The sequence below is a fragment of the Apodemus sylvaticus genome, chromosome 22, assembly GCF_947179515.1.
Source record: "Apodemus sylvaticus chromosome 22, mApoSyl1.1, whole genome shotgun sequence".
Classification (NCBI taxonomy): Eukaryota; Metazoa; Chordata; class Mammalia; order Rodentia; family Muridae; genus Apodemus; species Apodemus sylvaticus.
Window position 1 is genome coordinate 33,667,735 of NC_067493.1, and position 27,443 is coordinate 33,695,177.

General features: G+C 48.0%; 1 protein-coding gene across 2 annotated transcripts in view; it reads right to left on the bottom strand.

Moving 5' to 3' along the window:
* Positions 1-21,335, bottom strand: part of LOC127672858 (NADPH--cytochrome P450 reductase) — a 43,879-nt gene extending 22,544 nt beyond the window's left edge. The window contains exon 1 of one of the 2 annotated variants that reach the window (XM_052168259.1): positions 21,240-21,335. The gene's annotated coding sequence lies outside the window, so the exon portion shown is untranslated. Of the gene's footprint in view, positions 1-21,218 lie in introns of both variants that reach the window. The other variant, XM_052168257.1, reaches the window with a different exon arrangement.
* Between the last annotated feature and the right edge of the window lie 6,108 nt (positions 21,336-27,443).

Genomic DNA, 27,443 nt, shown 5'->3' on the forward strand with positions numbered 1-27,443 from the left:
TAAAACCCGGGGCTTCCCATGTGATAGATAAGTGCTCTACCCCTGAGCCACGTCTCCAGCCCATCACTGGAAGTCCTAGGCAGGCCCCTCACCATTGAGCAAAGCCCCCAGCCTCAGGAAGGGGATCTTCTATACTGCTGGTCCAGACCCCCGGCGGGCCTTTATCTTTTTTGGTATCTGACACTAAAGGACAAATTTAACTCTCCGGTCCTCAAGAATACTGTATCAAATATTTCAACCATACTACGTATCAGTGCCGACTGTGTCTGTCCAACCTTATCTTCGCCTTTGATAAGCCCACGCACCTTCTGCCGAATGTTCACAAAATGAGACCAGGAGGCGTTTAGGACCTGCTTCTAGAAGAGTCTCATCTCACAGAAGTGGGATGAAACAGACATTCAAAGTCAACTGCAGCCAGCTGGGGTCTGCTTGGGACTGCTATGCTATCACAGAAAAGCAGGTACTTGTATCCCTCTGAGAGCCAGCAGGCAATACTGACTCCTTGTCTTACTAGGTAGCCCGGCCCCTCCAGCTTTCAAGGAAAACAGATTCTCACAAAGCCAAGTCACAAGGCTGACTGCACAACTCAAACTGCACTTCCTTGTGAGCAGCTCCTCAGAGAGCAGAGTGTTGGGGCACAGGGGTACTGATGTACCTGTTATCCTCCAAATCACATTTAGGCCACTGCAGGGGGCTTCTGGTGGTCAGACCACTCCCTATACATGGGTCCTTTTGCTTAATTTTTTTCCGTTTTTACTTTTCAACAATGTAGCCCAGGCTAACTCCACAGGTGGGGTCCTCCCACCTTAGTCTCCTGCATGCTGGGGGTGGGGTTACAGATGTGTGTACCACATCCAGAGTGACCAAGTACCAAGTGCCACCTTGGCAGTATTCAGAATCACCATGGAAACAAACCTCTGGGCTGTGAGGAAGCTTCTAGATAAGGTTAGCTGAGATGGGAAGACACCCCAAATATGGGCAATACTATTTGATGAGCTGGGGTCTGGACTGAGTCAGCAGGAGAAAGAAGCGGAGTCCCAGCATTCACCTCTCTCCCTTCCTGACAATGGATAGAGTGTGACCACCTGCCCCGAGCTCCCGTCATGCCCTCCTGTCACGATGTCCCCTCAACCCGTGAACCAAAATAAACTGTTCCTTTCCGTTGTTCTTGTCAGGTATTCATCACAATGCATAACATACTTACCACACCTGGCCAACCAGTTACACAGCAAGACCCCATCCCACAGAGGAGGACCAATAATAACTAGTAGCCACACACAGAGGCACAGCAGCTGCTGAAGGACCTGGAGTTCAAAGACCTCCTCCTCAGCTACATAGTGAGTTCAAGGCCAGCCTGGGCTACATGGGACCCTCACTCAAAAAACTCATCTTCTTGTTTAACCATTTCTTTGTCCCTCCTTCATTTCCTCAGCTGGCCAGGAATCTGCAGTCTTGACTCTGAACTCAAGAGAAGTAGCCAGGCTTGGCAGGCCTGCAGAGCTACCGAGCTGTTTCAACCAGCATCCACTAGCAGAAATCGCCAAGAATTAGGCTGCCCACCTTGCTCTGCCGTGTCCTGGAGCTGAGCTGCTGCTCCTCTGCCTTACCAGGTTGGTGGAACCTGGCCCGCTGGTGGACGGAGGAAGATTAACGTCCAAGCCATTGCTAACCCTGAACCGCAGGTCCCATGTATGTGAGTCAGCCAACCTCAGAAAATATTTAGAGACCCAGGTGTGACAGCTTCACACCTTCCCTCAAGCTCTAGGCCATGTTTGTGAGTCAGCCAAGCTGAAAATAGCTAGAGACCCAGGTGTGATGGCTTCACCTGGCAAGGAAGAAACAAGAGATCTCTGAGTGCAAGGTGGACGGCCTGATTACTGGGAGTTCTAGAGTGGAGGCTATTGATACAGCTCAGTGAGGAAAGACCACTGCTACCAATCTCAAGAGACCTGAGGTTTATCCCCAGGCCCAGCGATAGAAGAGACTTGGTTCCTGCAGGCTGTCCTCCGATCTCCAGATCTGCACCCTCACACAAACATAATGGTATGCACAAAAGGAACTTACAATTTTTGTTGTTGTTTTGAGACAGAGTCTTCTTTTAGGCCACTCTGGAACTTACCCTGTAGACCAGGCTAGCCTCAAACTCAGAGATCCATCAGCCTCTGGCTCTCAAGAGCTGGGATTAAAAGATGGGCTTTTTTGTTTGTTTGCTTGTTTTATTATTATTATTATTATTATTAATTTTTTAAGTAACAGAAAGGCTTTCTCTTTCTCCAGGAGACTGTTTACAACACTAGAATAAGGTTGTAAGCAAGGTCATCCTCCAGAGAACATTTTTGCAACTTCTGGTCAGCATACTAAACTGAGGAGGAACCAGCACTCAACACAGGATGAGTCAGTCAGTCACTAGTGCAAAAGCAGCAGAGGGGAAGAGGCTAGCACTTCCGTCTGGCTCCACATGGTGCAGAGTAGCGGTCACTATTAAATACCTTAGTAACAGTTCAACTCACAGATGCCTGGACCAGGGGAATTGGTGTCCATCTTGAACCTTCAGGGAGGAAAGAGGGTCTGTGCGGGCTCACAAAACTCTGCCTAGATCTGGAGGCTTCCAGAGGACTGAAACCTCCAAGCAAACAAATCATACTATTGTGTAATGAAGACGCTCAGGGAAACTGTTCCCAAAGGCAGCATGCCCACGGGGTGACTGGGAGCTAGCCCTGGCCAGGCTATCCAGAAAGCCTGGCATCTGAACCCACGTGCTGTCGGTCTGGGGGTGGGGTCCTTGATGTGCTGCTGATGTGCATTTCTCTGGGTTTCCATGGGGGAGGGGCGGGCTTTTTAAATCCATTCTGGAGGCTTTTTGAATCTGTCAGTTTTTGTCTTTTGCCATTTTGAGGACATTTTAGCCATGACTTACATAACTTTTTTTTTCCAGCCGTAACCTCTCTCTCCTGCTTCTGGATTAAATTCTTTTTTTTTTTAATTTATGTATATGCATATGTACCTGCAATGGATACGTGCCAGGTCAGAAGCTCGTGTAGGATTCCCCTGGAGCTGCTGTTACAGGCTGAGGTGAGCACAAGCACTTCACCAATGAGCCCTCTGTCCAGAGCCCTTCATGACTTATTCTCTCACAAGCCTTGAGGGTTCCCGCTTTCAACATAAATCCAGTTTTCCTTTAGCTCAGACCGGAGAGTCTATATAGTTCTGTCTTCAAGCCATTGATTATATATTCTCTGTGTCCCAGTGTTGGGGATGGAAAAACCTAGTGCTAGCTACCTAGCTTTGTCACCCTGACCTAGCCTACATTCATCTGAGAAGAAAGTCTTCATTAGACCAGACTGGCCTGTGGGTTCACCTGTGGGAACCAATCTTGATTGCTAACTGATGTAGGAGAGCCCAGCCCACTGTGGGTGGCACCATTCCCTGGGGGGTGGCCTTTCCCCCACATAACAGGGCTTAATTTGGAACCATCTGACTGGCACGTGGCAATGCTGCAGAAGAGGAAGGTGGCCGGGTGGCACTAGTGAAAGCAAGACTTAGCAGGAAGGCCTCTCCGTGCACAGGCAGTTACAAGTTCAGGGGATGGGCTTGGGCTTGGGCTAGGGTCTGTGGTGGGTAAGTAGCACACTTGCCCAGGATACAGGAACTCTTGGTTCCCTCCCCACTGCATAAGCCCTACCTGGGATGCATGCCTGAAATACCAGAACTCAGGGTTGGGGAGACAGGAGGAGATCTGGGAGCTTGAGGCCAACCTGGTCTACATCGTGAATCCTAGGCCAGCCAGGGCTACAAAGAGAGACCCTGTTTCAAAACAAAACAAATGAAAAGTACTCAGCCTGGTGTGTGTGCTTGTAATTCCAGCACCAGGGAACAGAGACAGGAAAGTCACTGGGGCTCCCTGGCTAGTCAGCCTGCTCAGGGAGAGCAGGCCTGTGCAATCCTGTACCAAACAGCAGAGCTCAGGGGCTGGAGAGATGGCTCAGTGGTTAAGAACACTTCCTGTTCTTCCAGAGGACCCCGGTTAGGTTCCCAGCACCCGTGTCAAACAGTTCACAAATGCCTATCATTCCAGCTCCAGATCTGAGTCCCTCTTTTGGCTTCCTTGGGCATTCGAGAGTGTACACACACACACACACACACACACACACACACACACCAGCAGCCCCAAGAACATCCTGTGCTGTGCTCAGAAGCAGGCATCCTGCTCTAACAGGTTCTCCCAAGTGTTCAACCAGGACTCCTCACATGCTGCCAGATCTCCACGGACAAAAGGCCTGCTCCTTTCTGGCAAAGGGAAGGAATCCCAGCCTGCAGGCCTTCCTGCCCCGGCAGCCACGCTTTCTGCCAAGTGGCATTCCAGCCTCTACAAACGGATCAGCCCCTTAAAGTCAAGTGTCCTGTCCCCCTCCCCTTCCTGGTTAAGAGTTACAGATTCCAGGCTCAGTGGAAAAGGGAACAAAAGGTACTCACCAGCAAGTCTGAGGTGCTAAGAATCTCAGGGTTACACACGGTGGAAGGAAAAATCCCATACCCACAAGCCATTTTTTGGCCTCACATAAAATATTCTCATGAAAAAAAAAGTTACCAGGCAGTGGTCATGCCTACCTTTAATCCCAGCACTCAGTAGGCAGAGGCAGGCAGGCCCCTGGGTTAGAGGCCAGCCTGGACTGCAGAGTGAGTTCCAGGACAGCAGGGGCTGAAAATCCCTGTCTTAAAAAAACCAAAACAAGGTTACAGGTTCAAGGATAAGATCTCCAGCCAGAATCTCACCCTGTGTGGGGTAATTTTCTCCACAGAATTTACCTCTTCCATTCTATACAAACAGCACAGAAAATATACAATCCACATGTAGATACATACCCTACACCTAATCACTATGGTGACTTGTTTTGTGTTTTGGATTTCTGAGACAGGATCTGTCTTTGGAACCCTGAAACTTGCTAGATAGACCAGGCTGGCCTCAAACTCACAGAGACCCACCTACCTGCCTTCTGAGTGCTGGGCCTAAGGACGTGCAGCCCGATGCCTAGCTAGAGATTCTCTTCTCAGAAACTGGTGGCTGGTGAGATGGCTCAGTGGGTGAGGACACTTCCCACCCAGCCTGATGCTCTAAGTCCCGGGGCACAGGGCAGGAGGAGAGCACAGACTCCTGGCTGTGCTCACACGCAGGCTCTGGCACACACACACACACCCACACTTGTCTAGACATACAGAGGTAAACAAGATGAATAAATAAATGTCAAATATAAACAAACGAGTTCTTGGTGTGTGTGGAAAAGGAGGCAAGTGCTTCCGCAGCTGAGCCGTGAGCCCAGCTCTTTGCTGCCACTTCAAGGCGCATGCTCTTCCCCTGAGCCACGCCTCATCTTTTGGCCTGTACCTCTCAAGTGCTGGGAACTTGCAGGCCATCCAGTCCAGCTCTAAAGTTATTTTCCCACAGAAGAAAAAGGGGTTGGGGATTCCCAGTCCCTTGGATGAGGTAACCCTCCGCTTGGAAGATGTTTCCCTACTCATCCCGGTAGCCTGTTCAACTCTGGTATTCCCAACAGGTATCACCCTGGACGCCTATACTTTCCATAAAAACAATGGAATACTATGCAGCACTATAAACTACAGACTCCCTTAGAAAGACTGTCCAAAACATGAAAACAGTTATGTTCATCAAATATTCTGTAAGGAGTCACAGAAAAATCAGATTATCTCTCTACTGCTCATGTCTATAACTCCAGTAACTCCTGCCTGCTGTCTGATCCACCCCTGGGGATCAGACACCCTCTCCTGGGTTCTGGGGACAACTACATCCACATTCATGTACCTACACACATAATTTAAAAAATTTTTTTCTGAAGGAAGCACCATCGGTGATTCAGGCACTTGAGATTAGCCCCACCTCTTGAAATGCCAACATCAGGACCCAGATTCCTACACAAGCCACTGAGAGACACACGCTAGACCCAAATCACAAGCTGTGACTGTTTTTGACCAACAAGACAGCTGGAGACAACTCAGTGGATCAAGTGCTGACTGTACAACATGTAATGTGGCTGAATGTGGCCAAGTGTATCTGCGACCTCAGCCCCAGGCAATGGAGGAAGACAAGAAGACACTGGGGATAACTGGCCGGCAAGGGTAGCTAATTGATGAGTCTGGGTCAGTGAGAGACCCTGCCCCAAAGAATGAAGCACAGACCTATCAAGGAAGACAGCAGGAAGTAGCCTCTTCCCCTCCCCCAACAGAACTTTGATGATTAATAAGAAAAAGTCTGATCACAAAGGGAAAATCTATAGACAGGCACGGTGGTGCGAGGCTTTCATCTCAGCACTAAGAAGGCAGACCTCCGTGAGTTCAAGGCCAGCCTGGTCTACACAGTGAGTTCCAGGCCTGCCACAGCTAGAGTGAGACCCTGTCTCAAAAAGCGAACACAAAGGGAAAACCTGAATTTCACAGCAGATCATGTGGCTAGCACTAAACTATCGAATGGATGACGGGTGACTGACAGGCCCAGCACTGGCATGTCTAATGGGAATCTTACCAGGAGAAAACACCAAACGAATCCAAACTGACTGACTACAGAGCCGAGGTCCTACTTTCTGGAAAATGTCAGTGTCATGAGAGACAAAAGGACTCCAGATCAAAGGGGAGGAGCAGTGAATTAGGTCTCCCATGTGATCTCAGAGTGGAGAGCAGACTTCAGCTGGGAAAGAAAGGACAGAGGCAATGTGGAAGGGGCTCCCACCTGATAACTCCTCACAGTGGTCTTCTTGGCTACGCAGTGCTTATGGGAGAAAATGCCTTGGAATTTCCATAGAAAATGAACCCAGTGATTGAATACTGTGTGAGGCCCTGGGATCCATCCCCAACAACAACCTACTCTGTCTCTCATATACATACACACACATACACATAGGCACAGGCAGACGGACACACATATGCACATACGCCCGGAGACACAGAGATACACAGAGACACACTGATACGCATAGACATACATACATACATACATACACACAGAGGTACACATATATGTGTAGACATACATACACAAATATATACGTAAGACACATACCCATACACACATACTCAGACACATGCAAATACACTGCAAACAGTACCACCCAGACACACATACATATAATAATAAATAAATCTTAAAAAAACAAACAAAAAAAACCCCAAAATCAAACAAATAAAAAGCATACCATATTCACACAAACACTCTGAATCAAAGGGAGTTTTTTTTTTTTTTTAATGTATGTGAACACCCTTCAGACACACCAGAAGAGGGCATCAGAACCCATCACAGATGGCTGTGAGCCACCATGAGTTTGCTGGGAATTGAACTCAGGACCTCTGGAAGAGCAGTCGGTGCTCCTAACCACTGAGCCATCCCTCCAGGCCCCAAAGGGTATATCTTTAAGGCTTCTGAGGTTGAGGCAGGAGGAATCAGCATGGGTTCGAGGCCAGCCTGGGCTACACCATGAAGCAGCTGGTCACAGTGTGCCCATAGTCAGAACCACACTGAATGCAGGCTAGAGTTCAGCCCTCTTTCTCCATCCTAACAGCATTTAAAAACATATATATATTTATTTCATTCTTACTTATGGGTATACGTGTGTGGTGATGTGCTCATGAGTTCGGGTGTTCGAGGCCAGAAGATCACCTGGCACTCAAGTTACAGGCTGCTGTGAGCTGCCTGACCTGGGTGCTGGCACTGAACCCAGGTCCTCTGGAAGAGCAGTAAGTACCCTTAACCACCCAACCGTCACTCCAACCCCGTCTCCATTTTATACAGTTCTTGATGGGATAGGCTCACCCACAGTCAAGATGGATCTTCCCACACGGATAACATAATCAAGATAAACCCCGCAGCCATATCCAGAGGCCCACCCCCCCCCAGATATTCTGGTCTGTCAAGATGACAGTTGAGATCAACCATCACAGCTGCAGTCTAGAGCTGAAGGGTGGGGGGAGGGGAAGGTACCATTCCCACAAGACATCCTCCTGCATCAGCAAGGTCTGGCCTGCACTCAAAGCCTACTCTCTCCAAGACTTTTCCCGTGAGCACTCCCGTGCCTGCTCACTCACACACCCCCTAAGGCTGCCGTTTTGCTAAATAAAACAGTAGTTGCGCAGCTGTCAGATCTTCCAGCTCCCAGGCCTCAAGAAGAATGTACTCTCCGGCCCTTCGCAAAGGACATCTGCCAGCCTGTCTGACTTAATTAATCACTCTGAACCAATGCTACTTCTGGCTCTTGATCATTTCGGTGTAGTTATGTAAGACATGAACCTCGGGAAAGCTTGGTGAGAAGCAGAAAGAAACGCTGTGATATTTTGCAAGTTGCTGTAAGGGTAACACTGACTAAGATTAAAGAGTTAGGGCTGAGGAGATGACTCAGTCAGCAGACTGCCTACACCGAAAGCCTGAGGACCTGCGTCCCATCCCCAGGACCCATGTGATGAGGGTTCAGCTTGTGCACCCCACTTTAAAGTAGCTATTCTTAAAAACATGTATTTCATGTGCAATTGTGTGTATGTGTGTGTGCTTACGTGCACATGAGTTCAGGTGCTCAAGGCCAAAAGAGGTCCCCAGGTCACTTGGAGACGGAGTTACAGGATGGAGGACGCCTGGAGTTCACTGGTCTGCCGGTCTAACCCAGGCCAATGAGAGACCAGGTGACAAAAAATAAAACAAGATGGGAAGCCAGGGATAAAAATAGGTGGTTAAGAGAACCTACTGCCCTTGAAGATGACACAGGTTCCATTCCTAGGTCTACACGGCAGCTTATAACTGTCTGTAACTCCAGTTCCAGGGCTCTGATCTAACAGGCACTGCACACAGTGATATACAGACGAATATGCAGGTAAAATACTACATGAAACACAAGACAGACAGCTCCTGAGGAACAATTACTAAGGCTTCGTCTGACCTCTACTTGTGCACACTCACACACACACACACACACACACAATACTTGTGCACAAACATGCATGTACACACATATACTGACACACATGCACACATACACACAAATGCAGACAGATGCAGAATTAAGTGGCAGGTGTAGTGATAAACATACTTCAAATCTCAGCACTTGGGAGACAGGTGCAGGAGGATGGCTGAGAGTTCAGCTTGTTTTACATACTTCACGTTTTGCCTGGACCACTTATTAACATGCAGTTTTAAAACAGAAAAGCACGAGACTGGGAGTGAACTCAGTGGTAGAGCACTTGCCAGTAGTCCCCCAGTGAGAAGGGGCTGGGGGCGTGGCTCAGTGGTAGAGCCCCTGCCTAGAATCCCCCAGTGAGGAGGGGCTGGGGGCGTGGCTCAGTGGTAGAGCCCCTGTCCAGAATCCCCAAGGAAGGGGCTGGGGGCGTGGCTCAGTGGTATAGTGCTTGCCTGGCATGCATGAGTCCCTGAGTTCAAACCCTAGCACTGTAAATAAACAGACAAATAGCAGTCAGGACTGCAGAAGAAAAATCAACTAGAGCAAAAACACAGTGTTACTGCCAGCTCACTACACTGATGTTCGTTCATTATACCTACTGGCATCAACCGGCACACCGGTTGTACAGAGTAAGTTCTCTGTACAAATCCTTTCTCTTGTATAACAACCCTATTTAAAGAAATATTATCTTTCATTTTGTAGACCAACACCTAGTCAAGCAAATTACCCATGGTCCCCTAGCCGGCAACTTCCAGGGGGAGACCCTAGGACCCTGTGGGACTCTGACGCTTCTGCTGCCATCCTAGCTATCACTGGCTATGGGGGACAAGGTGACTTGATGGCTGGCTCATGACAGTGCTGGGGGTTCTAGCACTGACTATCTCCTTCAGACTGTGTCATCAACAACAGCTGTGCTTCTCCTGTGACCAGGAGAGACACAGCCTCTGGAGCCTCTCTTCTACCCAAAAATGGCTTCTAGCCACCTCTTCTACAAGTCAGAATTTGTGAGACTTACCAAAAAACAGAGTACAGACTTTTATCAAGCCGTCAGGCCAAGGACTGTCGCTGCACTGAGGTCTCTGGCGGTGCAGTTCTGAGACCCACCCCACCCCAGCATCTGTTTGCATTTCACATTATCATTAGACCATAGCTAAGCATTCAAAGCCTCCGTCACTGGGGATGCACCCGGTCGGGGGTGGGGGTGGGGTGGGGGTACACCCCTGTCATTTCAGCACTGCCAGGGTGGAAGCAGAAAGTTCAGGAGAGAGTTCAAGGCCAGCCTGGATTACAAGAGACCCTATCACTGTAAGCACCAGCTCAAGGTGATGTCCATCACTCAGTACCAACTTCTAGAGAGCCCTACCATGTGTTTTAAGTCTACGACTTGAACACATCAGTAATAAGTGGACCCTCTCCATCCACAGGATAGAAGACTTTCTTGTGAGGTCTATAAAACCATCTACAATTACTAAGCCATTTATAAGATTGCCCATCAGAGGCCAGCGAGATGGCTCATTAGGTAAAGGGGCTTGCTGCCAAGTCTGACAATATGAGTTCCATCCCTGGGACGCATGTGCTGACCCATATCCTGCCCTCCAACATGCACCTTACCCTCACAAGAAGGAGGAGGAGGAGGAGGAGGGGTGGGGAAGAAGGAAGAGGAGAAGGCAGAAGAAAAGTGAGCCTAGGGGTTGCGGCGCACGCCTTTAATCCCAGCATTTAAGAGGCAGAGGTAGTTGGATCTCTGAGTTCAAGGACAGCCTGGTCTACAGAGTGAATTCCAGGACAGCCAGAGCTACACTGAGAAACCCTGTCTTGAAAAACCAAAATAAGGAAAGAAGGCGGGGGTGGGGTGGGGGTGTAGGATGTTGTGATTGAACATGAAACTCAGCAGCAGCAGCAGGGCTGCCTAGAAGCCAGGGTGGAGGAGTGTAGGTCCGGCAGCTGACAATGCTGACTTTACCAAAGCCACAAGGTAAGGAGGTCTGTCACCAGGGCCTTCCTTTACGTAAGGGTCACTGGCTAAGGAAGCTAGTGGCAGCCCAGCGTTCAGGCTGCCTCTGAGATGCAGGAATTATGCTTATGTGAGAATAGCTGGAGTCAGAGTAGTAGATAGAACATTCCAAAGGGGTAAGGAGCTGGAGAGCTGGCCCACACCACGCGTGGGTCTAGAGGACCCTGGCTCAGCTCCTAGGACCCACATCTGGCAGTTCAAATGCCTGTAAGGTCAGCTCCAGTGGGGAGCGGCTGCTCTCTGCTGGCCTCTGTGGACAGGGTACCCACATGTTCACCCTCCCCCACCCCTCGGAGGTAGAAATGGAGACTTGTCTTTTTCTTTTAAAGAATGGTGGATCTCTACCCACAGGGTACTCTGCCTGGACCTATGTAGCTAAAGGCGTGGGGCTCAGTCGAAACTCTCTAAGGGTAGAACTCTAGGTATGGGAGAAAGGGCAGAGCCAGATTGGTGCCTTGTGGCAAGCAAAGGATACAGTTCGGGAATCTAGGGCAGGGAGTGGGAAGAGACGCTTTGCCCGAGTTGGAGGGGATCAGTCTCCTGTGAAGGCGTTAGCTACTTAGCTCTTCCCACAGGAGGCCTGGCTTGCCTTCCTGCCCTGGGTGAATGGTTCTGATCAGTGGCTCTAGTTCTGGATCTATCTATCTATCTATCTATCTATCTATCTATCTATCTATCTATCTATCTCTCATGTGCATGGGTCATGAGGGTTTTGCCTTCACGTACTCTATGTAAGGGTGTCAGGTCCTCTGGAGCTGCTATGTGGGTGCTGGGAGTTGAACCTGGGTCTTTTGGAAGAACAGCCAGCACTCTTAACCACTGAACCGTCCCTCCGGCCCAAGCACTTCTCCTGACTCCCATCTGGCACAACCACTTGCCCCCGAGTCCTGCTAAACTCTTGGCTTTGCTAGAAAGAGCGTGTGGGACTGGATAAACCAGTTGAGGCACAAGAGAAGATGGGCCTCGTGCATATTTGCTACTTTCTAATTGTTATTAAATGGTCTGAGGAAAGGAACTAAGAGGCCAGAGAGAGGGCTCCGTGCTTGCCGCTCTACAGAGGAATTGAGTTCAATTCCCAGTGCCTACATTCCATAGCTCAAAAACACGTTAACTCCTGCTGCAGGGGATCTGATGCCTTCATATCACATGTATACACACACACACACACAATTTTTAATACAAAAAATGTAAAAAATAACTGGGTGGTGGTGGTGCATGATTTTAATCCCAGCACTTGGGAGGCAGAGGCAGAGGCAGAGGCAGGCAAATCCCTAATTTCAAAGCCAGTCTGGTTTACCGAATGAGTTCCAGGACAGCCAGGGCTATATAGAGAAACCCTGTCTTGAAAAACAAAAACAAAAGCCAAAAAATAAAAATAAAAATTCATAGCTACTCTACGTCAGGATGACAAGACAAAACAAAAAAAACAAAACAAAAAAAAACCCAACTGGATGTAATTGGACATCTGGGGTCAGCTAAGACACGGGACAAAGACCGGCAGTAACCTTGGGAGAACGACACAAAGTTCATTCATTGACTTACTCATCTCGTCGCTTAGTTACATCAGCGGAGGGCTTATCAACTCTGGCCCTCTTCCAGGCACCGGCTTTTCCTCACAGAAATAACTCAACCTTCCATTCTAACTATAGCGCCACAGGGGTATAAAGTACTTCACTTCATTTTCTGAGACAACTGGCTTGCTATGTAGCCCAGGCTAGCCTCAGACTTGAGTCCTCCTACCTCAGCCAAGGGCTAGGATTACAGATATGAGCCGCATTGCGCATTGCTAGGCTGGACTCCTTTTATTACCGGCTACTTTATAGAACATAAACAAAGAGGAAAAATATTTACTCAAGAGATAAGGAGGATAGTTTTAAACTCTCGAGCAAGGCTGGGGGTAGAGCTCAAAAGGATAGAATGTACTGGCACACAGAGATGCCGGGTTTCATACCCACCCCAATATCTCCCAGCAAAAACAAACACAAAAAAATTTTTTTTTGTTTTTGTTATGGAGACAGGGTTTCTCTGGGTAACAGCCCTGGCTGTCCTGTGACATGATTTGTAGACCAGGCTGGCTTTGAACTCATAGAGATCACCTGCTTCTGTCTCTAGCTACACAAAAATTCTTTTTATTTTTTTTTTAAGATTTATTTATTTATTATATTAAGTACACGGTAGCTGTCTTCAGACACTCCAGAACTGGGAGTCAGATCTCATTACGGATGGTTGTGAGCCACCATGTGGTTGCTGGAATTTGAACTCAGGACCTTCGGAAGAGCAGTCTGTGCTCTTAACCACTGAGCCGTGTCTCCGGCCCTCACAAAAATTCTTAAGCAAAGTGGTTAACGGGTAGGAAAAAGCAGCATTGAAGTGAGGTGTGGTGGTGTACACCTGCAATCCCAGTACTCGAAAGGCGAACACAGGAGGATCAGGGGTTCAAGGACAGCCTTGGCAACATAGTAAGTTTAAGACTAGCCTGAGCCTGACCCTATAAATAAATAAATATCTATAAATAAATAAGCAAAAAAGAAAAGAAAATTAGAAAGAAAAAACAAACCAAGTTTTCAAGATCAATCCAGCAGGGGCTAGAGAGATGACTCAGTGGCTAAGAGCATGCACTGCTCCTGCAGAGGGCAGGAGTTAGTTCTCAGCACTGCCGTGCTAGCTCACAACTATCTGTAACTCCTGTCCCAAGGGCTCTGACACCCTCTCCTGGCTACACCAGAATGCACACACATTGTGGTACACATACATGCATGCAGGCAAAACATGATACACATAAAAAGAAAGTGAAATCTTTAAATCTGTTGGGGGTGGGGGTGGGGGCATCAATCCAGCAACAGTACCATGGACAGATCTTGGGAAATGGGAAGTGGAGAAGCAGAGAATTAGGAATTCCTGGCCAGCCTAGAAGGAGGCAAAATCTTGTCTCAAAGAAAGAAAGGTGGGCCTCGGGTCAGCTCAGCGAGTCTCGGCACTTGGCTTGTGCAAGCCTGGCAATGCTAGATCAATCCCTGGGGTCCACGGGAAGGTAGAAGGAGAGACCTGACTCCGCAAAGCTGTCCTCTCACCTCCAGACCTGCGCTACAGCACACACACACACATACATCATCATAAACACACATGCATACACTCTTAGAACAAATAAAAACACTCTAAAAAAAAAAAAAAAGCCAATCTGGGACCAGCACAACAGCTGCTGAAAGACCATGCAATCATAGAAAGAACTCTGAAGACCAAAACCAGACAAGATTTAATGGCAGCTGCAGACCCAGAATAAAAGGGAAAAGACAAGATAGCATTTGTCCATAGCATTTGTTCTCGAGGCAGGGCCACTGTCAGGAACACTACATCATGTTGGTGGCAGTGTATAGCTGTTGAAGTACTCTATGATCTACAGATCATATTGCACAACTTTATTTATCTTTATGATACTGAGGATGGAATCCCAGGACCTTTTACACAGTAGGCCAGCGCTCCAGTACTGAGGTATAATCCCCAATCTCCAAAAATATTTGTTATAGGCCAGTGAGATAGGTCAGTGGGGAGAGGTGCTTGCAGCCAAGTCTGAAAAAGACCTCAGTTCAATCCCCAGGACCTACATGATGGAGAACCAACTTCACAAAGTTGTCCTTTGATGTCCATACACATAAAACAGACACACACACACACACACTCTCTCTCCCTAAATAAAGAAGGAAGAAAGGAAGGAAAAGAGAGAGAGAAAGAGAGAGACAGAGAGACAGAGACACAGAGAGAGGTGAAATGCCAGTGAGCAAAACCTTAACGGGCACTGTCTTCCATTAAGCCACACGCCCAGGCCTCAGATCACATTATATAAGGGACCCCCCACTGACCTAAGTGAGTTTGTGGTTTTATAAACAGTCATTGAACCCTTAAATAAAGCCAACGCACTACCTTCTTCACCAGACCACAAACCCAGGTCAGAAACCTGTGTGATGCTTGGAATGTGCACCTCCCTCAGCTCCGCCCCAGAGGAGCCTGGCACAATTGGCTAATGTAATCTTTGTATCCCAGGGCCTTCGTCTGTTTGCTGTGTTGAAAGCTGACCCCCGGTGACCCTCAATCATTGCATCTGTGTGCCAGGAAGGTTACCAAGAGTTCCTATGTATCTACCCAGCCCTGTGAACCTTTATATAGACCCAGTACACAATACACACTGTGAGGATCAAAGCCATCCAAGTTCATGGTGTTAGGAACATGACCCGTCCCAGGGAGAGATGATGTGGAGACTGGACTCTGAGAAGGGGTTAGGCAGGTGAGGGCCACAGACTCAGAAGCTATGACCGAGTACATAAAGTCCAATGACTCAATACCACTTGTAGCTTTCACTTACAAGGAAAATGACGAATGTTCCACCTTGGAAGGCACACCTTGTCTGTTATTCTTCTTGTTATACAATCAGACAAACAGAAGCCAAACCCTTCCAGATTATAGCTCTACCATAGGCTATCATCTGTCCACTCTCAGAACAGATCATTGCGAAGGCACCATAGACTGGAGTAATATCTAATTATCCTTTATAGTTTAAAAGCTTTCCTTCCTTCTTTCCATCCTTTTATGAGACACGCTCTTACCTAGCCCAGGCTAGCTTCCAACTTACTATGTTTCCCAGCACAGTCTTGAACTCCTGATCTGCCTACCTCCACCTCCTGAATCTTGGAGTATAGACATGCACCACTACGCCTGGTTTCTGCAGCACTGGGGAGGGAACCCAGGGCTTCCTGCGTGCTAGGTAAGCACTCTACCTACTGAGCTACATCCCCAGTCAGAAACTGCTGAGTTTCTGGAAAGCACAGAGCATAGTTCTCTTAACTATATCATACAGAGGAGACCAGAAGGTCTCAGCCCCCAGAATGCCAATCAAAAGGTAATTCTGAGACTGACCTCCGCCTAAGACATCTTTTTTTTTTTTTTTTTTTTTTTTTTTTTTTTTTTGGATTTGGTTTTTTCGAGACAGGGTTTCTCTGTATAGCCCTGGCTGTCCTGGAACTCACTCTATAGACCAGGCTGGCCTCGAACTCAGAAATCTGCCTGCGTCTGCCTCCCAGAGTGCTGGGATTACAGGTGTGTGTCACCACTGCCCAGCCCTAAGACATATCTTAAAACTGAAATAAGTGGGCTGGAGAGATGGCTTGGTGGTTAAGAGCACTGACTGGTCTTCCAAAGGTCCTGAGTTCAATTCCCAGCAACCACAAGGTGGCTGGGATCTGATGCCCTCTCTAATGTGTCTGAAGAAAGCGATAACGTACTCATATACCTAAAAAAATAAAAATAAATCTTTAAAAAAAAAAACAGAAATAAGTGGGCAAGCAAGGTGGCTCAGTGAATAAAGGAGGTTGCTGTCAATAATAAATGACAATAGTAAGTCAAAAAATAAAACACCGGGATATCTAGGAATATGCATATTTTTTGTGTTTTCGTGTTCAGAATGAATGAAACTTAAATCTAAAAAGGCAGGGCTGATGGGGACTGGAGAGAAGACTCAACAATGAAGGGAACTTGCTGTTCTTCTAGAGTCCCAAGCTTGTTTCTAAGAACCCATGGCAGGAAGCTCGTGACCACCTGAATCCTAGCTCTAGAACTAATGCTGTCCTCTGGCCTCCTAGCATGTGATAGGCTAAAGTCAGAGGACTACGTTGAGTTCAGAGCCATCCTGGGTTACAGTGAATAAGACTGTAACAAAAACATCCGAGAGAGAAGTGGGAAGGCTCAGTGGGTAAAGGCACTTGCCACCATAACTGACGGCCTGAGTTTGACCCCTGGGTCCCACACGGCAGCAGGAGGACTGACTCTCCAACTGCCCTCTGACTTCCACATATATACCATGGTATAGGCGCCCACCCCATAAGTAAGTGTAATTTTTAAAAATTTAATCAAAGAAACAGGGGGTAAGGAGATAACTTGGTTGACAGTGTGTCAATTTCCAAAACCTAGCATTAAAAAAAAACAAAAACAAAAAAAAACAAAAAAAAACAGACTATTGGCGTGCACTTGAAAAATCCCAGCGATACAAAGGCTAAGACAGGTAGATCCCTGAGGTTTGCAGACCAGCCACCCCAGTCGGATCAGACAGCTTCAGGTCAATGAGAAACTCTGTCCTGGGGGGGGAGGGGGGGGAATGAGTGATGTCTCATACACACTCAACACACATGCACACTCATAAAATCTGTTCAGGTAGGCCTACCATGCAACCCTGGCTTCCTGCCACCCATATCTTAGGCATCCCAGACAGAGGTGGTGTGCACAGGATTCTTTGATGGGCTTGAGATCCCTACTGACTCATCAAGACTCAAAGGGCACTAGCTACCAAGAGCCTGGCACGGTTCCCTGCCTCCCAGGACAGCTCCTCCTGCATGCTCCACTGATCACGTTCCGTTCCAGGTGGCCACCGAATACTCAGTACCACAAAGCACCTCTCACCTGTCACCTCAGGGAGAAACTTGGCTTACTCCACTATATGTATGTGTGTGTGTACACTATGTGTATACATACATACATACATATATACTATATGTATGTATATAGATAAATAGATAGAGATATAGTTTTTTTTTTTTTCTGTTTGCTTCCGTCCCCAGCAAGGTTCTCAAGGGGCTGAACCCAAGCCCACACAGACCCACCCTGAGGGCCTCTGAAGTGTCATTCCTCAGGGACCTAAGCCTGCCAGGGACAGCAAGAATCAACAGTAACCTTCTACCTGGGCAGGGCGAGACACATCTGGAAGCCCTCACTCTTAAGATGACTGGGACTGGAGGGCTGATACTTAGAGGCAAGACCTTAGTCACAAAAAAGACAGACAAGGAAAGGAAGGGGGGGGAGAGAAGGGGTAAGGGAGGGAAGGGGAGAAGACGGGAGAGGAGGGGGAGGGGGGATGGGAGGGGGGAGGGGAGGGGAGGGGAGGGGAGAGGAGAGGAGAGGAGAGGAGAGGAGAGGAGAGGAGAGGAGAGGAGAGGAGAGGAAAGGAAAGGAAAGGAAAGGAAAGGCAGCCCTAAGCTATGGAAGACGAAGTCAGAAGGTCTAGGAGTAGAAGGCCATCTGCAGCTACATAGCGAGTTGAGTGCATGGTCACTGAGCTGCATGAGGAAAGAACAAATAACAAAAAAAAACTAATTAAAATAAAAAGTATGTAAGCGGACTGGAGAGATGGCTCAGCGGTTAAGAGCACTGACTGCTCTTCTGAAGGTTCTGAGTTCAAATCCCAGCAACCACATGGTGGCTCACAACTATCCATAATGAGATCTGATGCCCTCTTCTGGGGTGTCTGAAGACTGCTACAGTGTACTTGCATATAATAATAAATAAATCTTTTTTTTTTTAAAGTAAGTAAGCTTCTGAGCTAATCTGGGAGACCAATGGAACAGGGTTTCTTTCTCCAACCTTACAGATGAAGAAATCAGAGCCCGGTTTGCCTTAGCAGGTAAGCCACCTTTAACCCAGTGCTTCTACACCAGCTATCTGTCAGATGCCAAACAACAGAAGTGAAAGGAAAGACAAGTTCTACACGTAGCCTGTGTCAAATAAATGTGAATGAGGATCTGGCACCAGGAAGCTGGCGCCTACCCCTGTAAACCCAACACACTGGAGGCTGAGGCAGGAGGATTACTACAAGTTTGAGGCCAGCCTAGGATCTAAAAGTATAGTTCTGGGCCAGCAGGGGCTACTTAGCAAGACCTTGTCACAGAACAAACAACAAGGGATTAAAAACAAAGCAAACCAATGAAATGGTAGTTTCTAAGATACAAATTATCTATTTCTTTTACAAAGAAGCAAACATTATACAATAGGTAGTAAGACATACAAGATGGTATCTACTCTGTGGTGCTTTGTGATAGTGTATCTTTTTGTTTTTCTTCTTTTGACAGGAGATCTTGAGTGGGTTGGTAAAGTGTCTAGCACATGGTAAATGGAAAAGAAAAAACAGAGGATGCAGGTGAAAGGATATGTTCACTATACAACAGGAACCAGTATGAAAATCAGTAATGAAGAAATAAACTACTGAAAGTTACAACTCACTGACCTGAGGCCCACAGGCCTGACCTGGTGTGTCAAGTGCTTACGCACCAGGCCTCTAGAATGACAAAGGGGATGACGACAACTGAGTAAGCTCTCAAAGAGGGGACATCCCTAAGAACTACATTCTACATGCAGGTGGCTCTAGTCCCTGCGCTTAGGAGGCAGAGGCAGGAGGATTGGGAATTCAGTGTCAGCCTGGGACACCTGAGACCCTGTCTCAAAACAACGAAATGTAATACTGTAATGTTGAAATGTCCCATGGATTTAGTAAGTAAACGTTTGGCTCTTGGCAGGAAGTTCTTCCAAACAGTCTATCTGCTAAGTACACAGAGACTTTCCTAATGAACGCAGATCCTGATTTTCAAGGAGTTAAGAAAACCTCCACCCAGAATGAATGGGCCTGCAATTTCAGGTTTATCAGGCCGCAGACATGTCCTGTGGATATTTATAAACTCCTACTATCAGAATGTCTTCACTTGAGGTATCGTGGCTACCATCAAGCCTGTGATTTCCAGGTCCCAAAGTCCATCTCTGGAGTCTTCAGCAGTCTACACCTACCTCTTACTTTCTCAAATGCCAGATGTGAGGGTAATAAGATAATATTCCATCCTCTCCAATGTGGGCCTGCTTTCTGGCCACTTTTTGATAATGATTGAGCAATGTGCTCAATGAAACCAATTCCCATATCAGAGGATATAAAAGTTAAGAGCCACTCACTCTCCAAAGAAAGTGAGATCTCTTTAAAGGAGCCACTAACCAAACTAAGGTGAGCCATTCTCTATCCACTGGTTTTGGTATTTGGGTTTTCTGAGCCATTTCCCCACTAGCAGCCAATTCAAAGATCAACATTCGCAGGGGACCTGTGAGGGTAGAGTTTATGTATGGCTAATGAACCAAAGCTACAAACAGCTCTAGGAATGAATGCCCTGTGTGGGAAGAACAAATCTCCGGGGTTAGATAACCACTTGGCTTACAAAAACCAGCCCAGTTCTCAATACTACTAGCCAGGATCCCAGCCTCTTCTTTCCCCTTTTCAGGTTTACTGAGATAGCCTCAATATGCAGCCCTGGCTGACTAGGAACTTGTTGACTTTGAACTCAAGCAATCCTCCTGCTTCAGCCTCCTATGTACTGGAACAGCTCCAGGATTATCTCTTGTCCTCAAAAATTTCACAACCTTAGTCAGGCCAGGTGGCACACACTTATAATTTCTGTACTCAGGAGACTGAGACAGGAGAATCAATCAGTTCAAGAGCTACAAAGGAAGGTGCTGGCCAGCCTAGGACTCCTAACAAAACCTTGTCACACACACACACACACACAACAAAGTCAACCTTACGGTCAGGTAGCAGACTCAAAGAAGTTATGTGTCCTGCCAAGGTGGCAGGACTCGAACCCAGGGCCACCCCCACCAGTTGAGTCTCCCTTTGTGTTTTCATTATTCCGGCAGCATGGCCAGGCTCAGAGACACCTGCTTAAGTTTTATGGGTCTAGTGCAAGCAAACACCGCTTTCACTGAAATGTCCCCCGAAATCCTCAGTCCCTGTCACTAGCTTAAACAATTTTGAATCGTCTTGAGAAAAGAAAAAGGGGGGGGGGGAGCCGATCCAGGTTAAGTTACCTGGAAGATGTCCTGCTCCTGCTGCCCAGCAGATAGAACCTCTCACCCAGTTCCTCCCAAGAGCTCAGGGTGTCACTGCTGCTCAAGCGAGCACGACAAAGGTGTGTCGCAGGCACTGTCCCGAGAGGGGGGCTGCCCCAGGGATGCAGACAGGGTGACACCTCTACTGAGCCCACTTGATTGTTGCAGGGTCCTAGTCGCCCTCATAGAGCGCATTCTAAAGTGAATGGTCTTCATAATCTGCTGCCCAAAAGTCCTGTCGCACAGGTGGGGAAACTGAGGCGTGAAGAGGGAATGTCGCGTTGCCTGAGAGGAGTCCTGAGGACCGACTCTCCACCCGCGGATGCAAAGATCCGACCCTCGAGTGAAGGCAGTTATAGGGAGGACGACCCTCAATACACCCCGCGACAGGTTATGCCGTGGTGGGAAGCGCCACCCCAGGAAAAGGGCCGAGGTGGGAAGTCTCGCCTTCCGCACCGGGTGAGTGGCACGGAGATCGGCCTAAAAACCCTCCCCGGAGTCACAAACCGGATAGTCGCAGCGACAAGAGGTGACCTGGTATCGCGGAGCTCCCCTGAGGTCCCCCATCCCTCGCTCACCCTGCGCTCCTCGGTACCGACCAGATCACACACGGCGCGCGGTCCTGTAGGTCTCTGAGGCAGTGGGGCCGGACGCAAGCCCGCACCACTGAGCCGCTACCACCGCCCCGGAGGCTGCGGGGGTGAGGCGTGGCCACCGCCGCCGAGGCCCCGCCCACAAGAGCCGCGCGCGCGCTCTTGAGGCAGGCCTTCTCTCTTTTGCTCCCCTTCTAAATCCGTGCTGTTGGTACGGCCCGTGTGAGCCCCGCCCCTAAGCCCAGCTCTCAGTTCCTAGGTCACGCCCCTCATCCTCTCCTCGGAAAAGGCACGCCTCGCAGCCGGGCGGCGCTCAATTCGGATGCTCAGTTTCTAGGCCACGCCCCTCTTCTCTCCGCAGAGAAGCCCCGCCCCCAGGCCCAGGACTGATTCCGGGCCACGCCCCCCTCGCCTCTCAAAGAAGCTCCGCCCATTCCTGGGCTTAGCTCAGAGGTTTGGCTCCTCGCCTGCAGGGCTGTGACAGACGTTTGTGCTTGCGTGACCCTGCCTTTCCCCTTGGCAGCCGAACTCTGTCTCTTGGGTCAAAGAGGGGTCGTGGCTGTGCGCCACCTCGTGTGGCGTCCTGCTGCTGCTGACCTCAGCTCACCTGTGATCTCTTGTCTTTTGTCAGCTCAAAGAGACTGAAAGAGGCACCGCTGGTCCTGGGGGTCCCCCACTGAGATTTGAAAACTAACCTGTTTAAGGGAGAGGAGTGCCTAGGGTCTGAGAAGCGAGGTTTGGAAATCTGGCTGCCAGCAGCCGTGCTTGATGCCTCTCATCCAAGCATTCAGAAGATTCAAACAGAATAGGCCTTAACTACCAGTCTGAGCCAGTCTGAGCTACTTACTTACAACTCTCAAAAAATGAAAAGAACAGAAAAATAGGCTGTATTGGAGTTAAGAATTCCCACCTCTGGAGGTTTGGGGCAACAGGAACGTAAGGTCTGGGTGTCAGAACCTTTGTTCTAAACAGCTATCTTTATGACTGTTACTATTATTAGTAAACGTTCTTGAGTCAACGAGATGGCTCTCTGGGTAAAGGGTGTGCTGTTCAGCCTGACTTGTTCTATGCCCAAGACAAACTCTGGCACATGCATGCCACTTGCACACACACAAATAAGTAAACACAATAAAAATAAGTTTTTAGGGTTCTGCTATGGCCCAGTCCTGGGGAGGCAGAGGCAGGTGGATCTCTCCATGTTCAGGGACAGCCTGCTCTACATAGAGCACTCTAGGCCTATCGGGGTTACATACAGAGTGAGACTCTGTCTCTGAAGAAGAAAAGAAGGGGAAGGAGGAGGAATAGGAGGAGGAAAAGAAGAAGGAAGAGGAGGAGGAGGAGGAGGAAGAGGAGAAGGAGAAGAAGAAGAAGAAGAAGAAGAAGAAGAAGAAGAAGAAGAAGAAGAAGAAGAAGAAGAAGAAGAAGAAGAAGAAGAAGAATCTACTACTACAAATTCCTCTTGGACCAGTGAGCAAGTTCTCTCAGAACCATTCTCCATATTTATTAAATAATGCATAACCATTCAATCACATATTATAGCTTTATTTTTCTTTTCTTTTTTTTGTTTTTTTTTGTTTGTTTGTTTTTTGTTTGTTTTTTGTTTTTTCAAGACAGGGTTTCTCTGGGTAGCCCTGGCTGTCCTGGAACTCACTCTGTAGACCAGGCTGGCCTCGAACTCAGAAATCCACCTGCCTCTGCCTCCCAAGTGCTGACCTTGAACTACTTACAAGCATGCTCTACCATGGCTGGGCTTCCCCCATATTTAAAAACAGGGACGAGCTTGCAAGGTGCTGCAGCAAGTAAAGGCACTTGCTAGGTGGTGCTCTGACTTTTTAAAGAGTTATTTATTTCATGTATGTGAGGACTGTTGCTGTCTTAGACACACCAGAAGAAGGTGTCAGATCTCATGGTTGTCAGCCACCATGTCGTTGCTGGGATTTGAACTCAGGACCTTTGGGAGAGTAGTCAGTGCTCTTAACCACTGAGCCATCTCTCCAGCCCCCCCTCCCTGTTTTGGTTTTTCTTAAGACAGGGTTTCTGTGTAGCCCTGGCTGTCCTGGAACTTGAAACTAGGCTGGCCTTGAACTCAGAGATCCACCTGCCTCTGCCTCCCTAGTGCTGAGATTAAAAGCTAGGAAGGAACCAGTCTGACACAGAAATTCAATCTATCCCAGCAACAGGTTTGGGAATTTCTACAGAGGACAGGGAAGGGCTGTCCCAGCCCTATTAGCAGAATGAGCAACAGAGGAGTTTTACAGCAGCCCAGCAGGTCGCTTCAGAAGAAATCCATATCTGAAACTCTGTGTCACCCTTCCAACACCCTTTGGACACTTCCCCACATGTTCCACTAGGTCTCAAACTTTCTACTTCTGCTTCTGCTTTTAGAGTAGAAATATGTGTCTGTCTGTCTGTCTGTCTCTCCTCTGTGTGTGTGTGTGTGTGTGTGTTCTTTTTTTGTTTCTTTCCTTCTTTTCTCAATGCTGGCCACTGAACCCAGGGCCTCTGAATGCTTGATAAGTATTCTATCTCCAAGTCACATCCCCAGCCTCCCACCTCTCATTGGGGAATTCTAGCACGTGATCTACCTCCGAGCCACGCCCTTGGCTGATCTTCACTTGCTTTCAGTACACCTAAGTTCATATTTCATCTGAGTAACTCCAGAAGCTTCCGGTCTGTATGCTGAAACTGAGTGGCCTCCAGTTTCTCCTGCACTCCCCAGCCAAGGACATTTCTTTCCTTCTTTTACTGTCCTGATCACTGCCTTCCCTTCCAAAAATATGCTATTAATAGGCTGGGGGAAAAATACCTATAGAGTGGATATATACCTTATCCACATTCAGATACTATATGGACAAAACGACAATTTTTATAATGACATAAAAGCCAGGCATGGTGGTGAATAGTTACAAACCCAGCACTCCTGAGACAGAGGTAGGAGGACTACCAGTTTACGTCTAGCTTGGTTTATAGACTGAATTTCGAGTTAGCCAAGATTATATAGACAAACCCTGTCTCAGACAGAGGAGGAGGAAGAGGAGAAGAGGAGGAGAAAAGAAATCCCATAAAATCAAACAAGAATTAGTGTGAGACAGCTCAGACCTGTAATCTCAGTTCTTGGGAGTTAGAGGCAAGAGTATCAGGAGTTGAAGTACAGCCTGAGCTAGCTACAAGAGGAATAGGAGGCCACTCTGGAGTATTAGACTTTGTCTCTCTCTCTCTCTCTCTCTCTCTCTCTCTCTCACACACACACACACACACACACACACACACACACACACACACACAAGAAGGTGGAGGAGGAAATAAAAAGGAAGCTGGGCATAGTGGTGGTTTGGGTCAGTCTAGATTACATAATGAGATCTAATCTAGAAGAAAAATAAATAGGGCTGGTGAGTTATGGCTTAGCAGGCAAAGGCACTTTTTGCTAAGCCTAACAGCCTGAGTTTGATCTCCAGGACTCACACGGTAGAAAGAAAGAACCAAATGTCAAAAGTTGTTCTCTCACTTCCACGTGCTTTTCCATGGCACCGTCCATGGCACCGTCCAGCCAGCCGCGTACCCAAAACAAATAAAACGGATACAAAAGAAACAAACACTTGATGTATGTGACAAACAAGGTAGCACAGTCTCAAAGACAACCAATTAAGGGAAAATATTTGCAACCACAAACAAAGAATTCATAATTAAGAGCCCCTACTAATAAATTAAATAAGCAAGATCAACTAACATACATGAGCAAAAGACACAGCCCAGCAGTTCCCAACAAAGGAAGTACAAACTACTCTAGACTAAACTGGGGTGTGTAGGAAGAGGGGAACCAGGCACAGCAACCAGGAGGCCCGAAGATACAAAAGGAGAGGGTGTGGGTGAGCATGCCAGTCAGGAGGATCCTGTAACGTGTAGGGACTGAGGAATGCTGGGAAAACCTATCAGCCAGGTCCACTTTGACATGTTAAGCAGATGCCCCAGCCATTTGTCCCAGGTGTGAACCCTAACACTAACTACTTGAAGTCTCCCCACATGATCCAGAGAAGAAGATGGGTGAGCCACAGTGGGCCAAGCTGTCTGCTTCCGCTGCCCTGTAAGAGGACATGATTAGTAGACGTCTTCTGGAACAGGTCTGTGGGCTTATTATTTCTAACTCTGTAAGTAAGGTCCATTCCGTTATTTGAAAAACAAAAGGATAGACCTTCTTTATTGGGGAGGCTGGCGAGACCAGTCCCCCCCCCCCCAGTGAAGGCACCTCCAGCCAAGCCTGACACCTGAATTTGGTCCCCAGGACCTACAAAGTAGAGAGAACAAACTGACACTTAACAGGTAGTTTTCTGACTTCCATACAGTGACATACGTGCCCTAGCATGTATCTCCCTACCCAAAGACATAACTAAACATAGTTTTAAATTAAATCATATTTTGTATTTCTTAATTAAAAAAAAAGATATGACTTTGAGGGTGGTCAAGCCCCCAGCATTTCCTTACCCTTCTCCCCCAGATGAGATCAATTCTGATTTCTTCTGGTTTTTATTTCCAAGTTAATCAGACAACTCCCCGCCCCTGCTCCACCCCCACCCCCGTGAGGCTTAATGACCTCTATAGAAACAACTTTTGACTGGCTTTGCCCTAAGCCAGTTTTTCATTTTGTTTAGCATTGCATCTAGAACCTTCCAGCTGCTAGGCAGGCACATAGCCTGACACTGAGCTGCATCTCCAGCTCTCTTTCTGAAAACTTTTTCCTCTGGGATAGGGTCTCATTAAGTTACTCATGTCGGACTTGAACTCTCGGTAACCCAGACAAGCTTTTAGACCTTTGTTCCCTCCTATCTCAGTCTCCTGAGCAGCTGGAATGACAGGACTGTGTCACCAGGGGCTAGCTCAATACCTTTATGATATTGGTGGTGGTGGTGGTGGTGGTGGTAGTGTGTGTGTGTGTGTGTGTGTGTGAATTGGTACAAATGTACCACAGAATAAATGTGGAGATGAGAAGACAATCTCTTCCATCACACCGGTCCCGGGGATTGAACTCAGGTTGTCAGGCTTGGCGGCAAGCACCCTTATCCACCTCACCACCTCACCACCTCCCACAATGGAGATTTTAGATGTTGTCTCTTAAGCTGTCAAGTCTTTGGGGCTTTTGTTTGCTTGCTTATTTGTTTGAGCCAAGGTCTTGCTCTATAAGCCCGGCTGGCCTAGAACTCACTACGTAGACCAGAATTGTTTAAGTCTTACTCATGAGTAATGTCCTTGAAAGCACATCTCGACCTCCCTTCCATATCTTTCCAATATAATCATTCAAATATCTAACTTATTTCTTCTGAGTCATAACTGGCTGAGGCAGCAGCCTTGGACCTTTAGTTTTTGAGCCATGAGCAGTTGGTCAGAGTCACGCTATCACTTAACGTTATGCAACGTAGCCCTTGCCCCTGTCTCTGTCCCCATCTCTGCCTCCAACTTCTACTGTCAGGGCCTCTGTGTTCTTGGGCTTCACAGAGTCGGTGTTCTAAACAGGTTTTCTGTCCATGGTCTGAAGCTAGAACCTGAAGGTTGAGTCAACAGACAGTGTTGACATTCCTGTCACACTGGACCTGTGTATACAACATCTCCAATCATCCGTGAAATCAGAATCGTGGGAGTGCGTTCTGCATAACCCCTCTCTGCCTGGAGGCTCCCTGGCACAGTCTAAAAAAAGATCTGAGGAAATTAACCTGAGCTGGTAGAGCTACAGCCTCACTGTAGACCTGGAATGGGGTGGTACAGGGTGGGTCTGAGCCAACTGAACCAGTAACGGTTCTGCTGCCCCTGTGGCTCTCCATGCCACTTCCAAAGCAACCTCTCTGGCCGCCACACCTCCAGGAAGACCAACCTCTTCTCCCCTTATACCTGGCAAAGGTCTAGAAGACACAAGAATCATGAGAAGCTTGGGCTAGATCCAGAGTTCTTATCCTAGAGCAGTGAAATGTTCTAGGTTGCCAACAGTCCAGTCCCTCAGCTAGGTTGTCACCCAAGCCTGGACTCTGTACCCCCAGCTATGTGCCCAGAGGTCATGACCCTTTAGACAACTTTTAGTTCTTGCCCTTGGCTCTTTCTGTTCTTTTCCCACTTCTATGCCCCAACCCCTTTTCAGACAAGGTCGCTGAATGTGCTGATTTGGAACTCACTGTAGCCCAGGCTGCTCCTCCGTCCTCAGCTCCCTGAGGACCAGGGTTGTATACC